This window comes from Colossoma macropomum, unplaced genomic scaffold, assembly GCF_904425465.1.
Source record: "Colossoma macropomum unplaced genomic scaffold, Colossoma_macropomum, whole genome shotgun sequence".
NCBI lineage: Eukaryota > Metazoa > Chordata > Actinopteri > Characiformes > Serrasalmidae > Colossoma > Colossoma macropomum.
In genome coordinates, this window is record NW_023494787.1 from 11,624,709 (window position 1) to 11,632,773 (window position 8,065).

Genomic DNA, 8,065 nt, shown 5'->3' on the forward strand with positions numbered 1-8,065 from the left:
ATCTCAATTCCTGCTTATGCTGTGAAGTCTAGATATGATGCAGTCTCAATGATGGATAAATCCCAAAGGATGACTGACACATTTATGAAACATCTTCCCCGTTCCCCAAACCAGAATGCTGATTCCATATCACAGGAGCAACATATCCAGTCAATATCACTACCAGGAAATTCAGGCTATTTAAGAACTGTCTTGAACCTTCCCCAGACAAACATTCATCAGAACCTGAAAATAAATGAAAGAAGCAAATAAACCCACAGTTAAAATCAATGGCCACATCATCGGTGATAGTGAACCAGTTTCAGTAACAACAATAAAAGCCCAAGACTCCACCATATTTCACCCATGGAATTTTTTGCCTTTAATCATGTTTTTATTTGTTTCCATCTCTCAGGTATAAATTAATCTGTATCTCATCTCTCTGTAAGATACTGCTCCAACAACAGAATCCAAAATCTAACTGCCCAAATAGTTTTGCTGCGCTGAAATTTGCTGTCTGTATGTAAAAACTGTGATAAACATGAAGGCTTTATGTTGGGCATTTGTTGAAATGTTGTGACCCCTTCTCGTCTCACATGTCTTTGCATGATAAGTTTCACTAGCAAAATGGTGAAATGTTAATGGAACAGGTATTGAAATATAAACAGAGGAAGATAAATTCCATAAGGAACATAGATTCACAAAAAAACACTATTATTGCAAAAGTGATTTTTAATATCTATTTGGCAATAATGGATTCAAATCTCCAAATCTGCATGCACTGTTGCATGGAGTAAATGCTACATATTTTCAGTTCTGCTTATTCCGAATAAAAAATTACTGTTTAAGCCATTTCATGCAGCATGAATATCGAGATGTATTTTTTTATTGCCAAAAGGCAATATCCTGTTGTAATGTGTTTTAAGCATGTCACTTAACCCTATAGTATCTGTGGATCTAAACTGAATCTTTGGAACTGTTTATTTTCAGAAACCAATAAAGTATTTTTTAAAAAAACACAGATTTTTCCTTTAGAAAATGAATTATTGTGTAATGTTTCTAGATGGTCTACATATTGTCATGTAACTTTCCATTGTATATTGTTGTGTGGTTAAAAATGAATTAAAGATACCTTTTTGTTATTTGTGTGTTTGAATATATGCGTGTATGTTTTTTTTGGGGGGGGTACACTTGACTAAATCATATACACATTCACTAGATTACACTCAAAAGGAAGTTTAAATGTAACATTTTCCTCATTTCTCTTGAGAAACTAGCAAGATATTATAACTCAAATGCACACATCATCTGACCTGCTTTTTGTTATTAACAATGCAGGAGAAGAGGCAGAATGCACCTGTTACTTGCAGTTCAAAGTTCACAGGAAAAAAAAAAAGGTATTACCACTAGGCAGAAAAGATAATGAGCACTAACTAGAAACTAACAGAGAAGACAACAGAAAACAACACGACAGAGTAACAGTGTGAGCAAAGAGCTATAAATATTTATAATAGAACAACAGACGCAACTGGAACAGATAACACACAGGAGGGGTAATGAACAAGACATAGGTGAGGGGAGTGAAAAGGAAAGAGATAGATTGAGGAAATCCTGATATTTATTATAAATTAAAAATGAATACCTTTTATAATTTTAACTTTATTTAAATTTGTAGCATTTCAGGCAGATATTAACTGTACTCCTATAACAATGGCAATATATAAATACATATGGCAACATGATAGATTTTAATTATGCAGTAAATATTTAAAGCAGAGGAAAACTAATATCACATCAAAATGAATTGCAAAATAAAGTCAATAAATACCAGTAAGTATAAAGTGAAAATGCCTGACCTCAATTATGCAAATTTGAAGTGAGTGCTACCTTATATTCTACCAGCATGGTGATTCCGTGACACATGGAGTGGGCCATCTCAGCACTTCAAAACCGTTTTGAGCACACAGAGAGGCGGCTTATATGAAGCTTCAACGGATTTGAATATACAGCATCTGATTGGTGTAGCGAACACTGGCTGAAACTTCACTTCAAGTGTTTACCCAAAAGTTAAGGGCCTTTTGGCTCCAGCGAGTCTGGAGTTGAAGGTGTAAATCTGTCGACTTAACACCCCCAACCCCAAACTCAGTCAAATTTACAGCTGAATCAAGAACCAGCACCCCTCTCCCTTGACCCAGAGGGCAACAGGACACACCCCTCTGGAATGTGGCATATGGCTCTCCAAAGTCCTGTGGACAACTTTATCTTTAAGTAACAGAAAGTACATTTCTAAGGTATATATCCACTCCAAACTGCAACCATTCATTAGGACTCATTTTAACTATACTAGACATACCAAGAACGGAACTGCTACGACAATCGGAACTGAAAATTTAAGACTTTCTAAATCCCCTGAGGACCTCAAACATGGACCCACAACACCCCAAGGTGTGAAAACAAGAATTACCACATCACCACCGTAAGGATTGTTGCTCACAAAGGACCCCAGAAACACTCACTGAAATGCCTGTTTGACTATCAATCAAAGAGCAAGCTGGACTGGATCTGATGCTGGACTGCTCCCTGCACAGCCTTCTGTCTTCGTACAAATGTTAAATCTGCAGCCGTCGCCAGTGTCCTGCCCGAGAGAGGGCCTTTCTGTTCTCTAATTTGCAAGAGATGATGCTTGTGTTTGTGTACCCAGTTACTTAAAGTGTATATTCTCCTTTCTTTTACCAGACGTTAGGAATGTGTAGGATAACTGTCTGAAAGTTACTGAAATAACCATTTGAAGTAGTGATTTTAGAACACTAAGCATGCACCTAGGTTTTCTTTTCACTTATCATATCTAGCCTTCTATTTTACTCTTCTCGTTTACTTGATTTTATTCTTTGAATTGATGATTTTACTGTGTTAAATATCCTGCCATGAAAAGACATCCAAAAGGGTTGCCTGTAAGACTATTTCTGCCTTTACAATAGTTGTTTTCAGGTAATGTGGATAAAACTGTAGGTTGACTTACAAATGTTAATTCTCTGTGTTGTCAATGTTGGAACTTAATTCAATGATCTGAAACTGTTTTGATTTATTCTAACTAAACTTTTCAAATCTAGAGGGAACAAAGAAGGGAGTTCCCTGGAAAGGCGTTCACAGAGAAACCACCCCCAATCAGAATCGAGACCTAAGAATAGCTAATTACCTGCTAGGTATGAGAACCTATCACCACCTTCGCTCCACCCTCGAAGGGAGGGGCCAACAGCCAGGTAAAACCGGCACGCATGCCAGTTCCAGTTAGTTCGAGCTCGTGTTCCAGAGAACAAGGAGAAACTTCCACAAGTCTGTGCCAACCGCGGTTAGAAAGAAAGTTTAGAACACTTAGATCAGATCTGGATTTTGTTGTTCGTGTAGTTTGTCTTTTGTGTATACCTTTAAGTTTAACCCAACCTTAGAGAAGAAATTGAAGATTTCTTTACATGGCCAAGTAAGGAATTTCTTCAAGTTTCAGCTCTGACGAAGATAGGTAGTGATTCAGGTTATCAGCCTCTGACTGCACTCCCCAGCCCTAAGAAGAAGCCCAGAGATTCTGAAGCCCAGCCAGAGCCGCGCCTTGACCAGTGAACTGAATCATCGCCAGAAGACTGCCCTGGTTCCAAGCTTCGTCCTCGGGCAGGCGAGACGTCAGAGTTGGTCATCAACTGCAGCACGTCGCCTGTGCGAAGTCCCACCAAGACTCCAGGGCCAGCAAAGAAATGCCCAGCATGCAAGCTACGGCCGGTCCTCAAGCAACCCATCTCAGAGGACCCGCAGTCCTGTCTCCCGACTTCAAAGTAAGGCTGGCTATCTTTCATTTGTGCAGTCAAGGTTCGATGCTATTTTATTCAAAAAGAATTCTCTTTTAGATATAGCTATATGGCTAGTTTAGGTTAAGTTGCCCTATAGATCCTTTGTCCTTAAGGCCCGAGTCGCTTTCCCAAGGAACGCCCTCAGCCACCTTTGCATACCATTTTACACTGTGAAATAAGTTACATTACCTGAGCCATTCCCTTGTTTTTTATATCTTTTCTTTTGTTTATTAACCAAGTTATCCAACTGTAGTGTCATATTTAGCCAATAAAGTTACTTTTGATTGAAGCATCCTCGGCACGAGTGTCTGTCTCTTCCCTGCATTGGTCTGTAGACTTTAAACAAAATCCAAGTTACCCTGACCTCCTCTTTAGTTTAAGCAATAATAATCATATTTATAATCAGATTAAAATTGCAATAACCGTTACATTGGCTAAATGAGCAAGCACATAGATGATGTGACTTGCTTCAAGACCATCACCATATGAGCTGTGGATGACTGCAGAGGTGCGTGCGCTGCTGAAAACCCAGAATGCTGCCTTCGAGTCAAATTACAAGGCAGCTTTTAGCACAGCAGGAGCCAACCTGTCCCGGGCTGTCAGAAAGGCAAAGCGTAACTATACACAGACATACCAAAAACACTTTCAGGACACCAGAGACACATGGGATATGTGGCAGGGCATTCAGGCCATTTCTGACCACAAAGTGACGCCTGTAATGGTGACTAATCTTTAACATGGAGAAAGAAGAACACAGATCAGGAGCTAAGAGAGAGAAAAGGTTTCTTCACCTTATAAAATTGTTAAAACATTAAAGCAGCAGTTAAATTAATGTGTTACAAAGTCCATTGTTGTTATTACATTTTGTGAGAAAACTGAAATGTTTGAGTATGTATAGAAGCCAGTTATGGTACATTTGAATTTAAACAGACTCTCCAAGCTGTGGAATTGACATATTTTCTGATGTCTACTTTTCCAATATTCTCAAACTAGAAAGGATCAGAATAGCTTCATCCTATTATTTTCACTATTGGCTATGGCTTATGTTTTGTTCAGCATGTTTCAAGTTTTACTTCGTAGGAAGACACTAATATTTATCATTGATGTATGCATCTGATATTTAGTCAATAACATGAAACGTTTTATAGTTAATGTTATTTAAAATGTATTATTGTTTCTCCAAGGATGAATTTTATTTATATTTTATTTGCAATTTTTTAATTCATACACATGAAAGAACACGCAGTCATTGGTAAGATGATGAATGGCAATGTGCAGATGCTGTGCACTCGCATACTAAAAGTACATACTTCTTTATGGCTGAGTATGTGAATTCAGTACATACTATTTAAGTATATATATATGGTTGACTGTTAAATTAGTCAAAATGACCACTTAATGAGTTCTACATAGAAGTAGTACTTACTCTTGTTACTGTACTTGAGTACATTTTTGATAGTACTTTTTTAAAAGTAGAATTAAATCATACTTTTATTTGAGTTAATTTCTAAAAGGTACATTTACTTTGCTACTACTTTTATTTGTGCAGTTTTACCATCTAACAAAGTTAAAATAAATGTGCATTTTAGCTCATAAAACAACTAGAAAAAAATTATTAATTTAATTTTCTAAAAACAAAATCTGAAAACCAATTTAAAAACCAATTAAACTACACCAACTCCCTGTTGTAAAAAACACTTTAGCTCTTAAGAGTTCAGACACGGCCAGTTTAGAGGAGAAAGAGGGGGGATAATGTTACCAGCACATATGAGGGAAATACCCAAACGGTCATCCTCATTCTTTTTTAATTAACTGCACAAAAACAGCATTATTATCAGCTCCCAAACATGCCTCCTGAAACTTGCCAACATTTTCGCTTTTCACAGCTCAACTTCCATCCTGAGGAGCCAGCCATTAGCTGCCTGGGTAATCCTAGCTAAGCAGATACTGTGTCATGTTCTTCTCACTTTGTAGTTTTAAAATGACAGTTGTTGTGTATGTTGCTTTTGTTTTACTGCAAGTGTCTTGTCAGCTAGCTATTTTATTTAACGTAGGTATCCACCTGTACAGTTTACTGGTATATATATATAGTTTTGCCTCAGGTTTGGAGGAAAATGGACACATAAGCCTGAGATGCAGGAAACTGCATTTTTCCATATCCCTTCACTTTTTTTAAAGGCCACATGAAAAAGAGACTCAATTAACCACTAATAAACTCTGCACAGCCTTTCAAGGATTCTAAACTACTTTGTCAGAAACAGATTAACTAGAAAGCCTTATATAAGTATCTAATCAAGAAATGCATGTAGTTTAATAAGGATTTTTATACCTTAGATGGTCAAAGAAAGATAATGTAAATGTGCACTAGTGGAGCAGCACTCAAAACTTTTTTCTCACATACTTTGATGTTTTGCTTTAGTTTTGTCTGTACAGATTACTACCAATTATGCAACCAAGTCAACTCAGAAATATTTTCAGATTGTGATCACAGATATACAAAAACATAATAATTTAAAGTTATTACTCAAGAAGTTTTTCAATAAATACTTTATTACTCTTGTGTGAGTAATTTCCTTTATCAAAGCTTTTACTTATACTCAAATAAATTATCACTAGAGTAGCAATACTCTTACTCAAGTAGAGATTGTGAGTACCATCTCTTATGGGTGCTTATAGGTCCTCTATATAGATGTAAAATAACTGTCTGTAGCACATCTCAAAATTTTTCAGCCTCAACACTGTCAATGTTGGTGGCAGGGTAACTAGAGGGGGGGCAGCAGGGGGGTTAATCACACAGCCCCTTACATTTGTACATGTTGACAGTAAGTATGCCATGACTCAGAGTAAGGTCCAGTTTCTTAGTATCACCAGTACAGTTTCTTAACATGAGCACTACAAAGCCAGCCCTGACGTCTGTTTATCCAAGATGTCCAACCAAGCTTGTAAGTTTGAGATCAGTTCCATGAGCAAGTTCCTTCTCAACAGCAAAGAAAGACACAGTAAAAACACCTCTCAAATAGAAGCATTTTTTTGTTCTAGAGTGGCTGACAGACCTGTTTTCACACCCTGTAGAACAGAGTCAGCATTCATGTATGTAGTCTTGTAGTGTTATGAGAGGAGGGCTGATGTACCTGAAGCCAAAAAAGAGCTGCATACTGTAAAATCTGTGTATGAATAAATATCATCCCTTAAGTGACAGTGTTAGACTGGCTGCTGTGACCCTTCTCCCTTTGAGCTTGGTTTCCTTTTCTGTTGGTGCTGAAATCTAAAGAAATGCAGCACTGGCACCACCCTTGTGGAGGAGAACAGTTCCAGCAAATACAGAATTTCTTCAAGGTCAGCTGAGTGATTTTTACACTTCAACTTAGCTCACATTTTAAAGAAGTATTTCTCCAAAAATGCTAATATGTTCAGCAACAAATTAAAGCTTATGAGGAACAAGAATTCAACCATCTGGTGTGGCCCAGAAGAGGAGTGGTTCTTTTTAGACGGAGGGACGGATGGACAGATGGACAGATAGATAGATAGATAGATAGATAGATAGATGGTATTTACAGTGTATCTATTTGCATATTTACATAGTATATAAGACAGATTTATTATATTTACATGAGAGCAGGCACTAAGTGGTATGAGGTAGTCTAAAAGCACAATGAGTGTAGACAACTAGGATTTGCAGCAATATTACAGTGTAAAGTGCACAGTGAAAGTGTCATTAGAGCAGCAGGTTATAATATATTGCACAGTGTGTGTTAACAGGAGAGGAGATGTTGTGATGTGGTTCAGCACAGTTCAGACAGCAGGAGATCAGTACCATCTCTGCAGTAAGGAGACTCGTTGTAGAGCCTTATAGCAGTTGGTAAGAAAGATCTCACACGGCGCTCTTTAACACAGCGCACAGTCGGCAACTGAATGTGCTTCTCTGTTTATCCATTGTAGCATGCACGGGGTGTAAGGTGTTGTCCAACATGGCTAACAGCTTGTTGAGCATATTTTGTTCTGCCACAACCTCCAAAGAGTCCAGCTTGACTCCTACAACAGAGACAGCACAGAATAAAGCACTCGCTACAACAGACTGGTAGAATGTCCATAGGAGCTTAGTGCACACACCAAAAGACCTCAGCCTCCTCCTTTTTGGTTGAGTCTTGGTTCCTCTTAGTGATTCCTCTTCATGCTCTTAAGAGTTTTTTCTAACATTCTTTCTTGGTGATGCTCATTAAGGGGCAGGACCTGCATTTCTGGAAAGC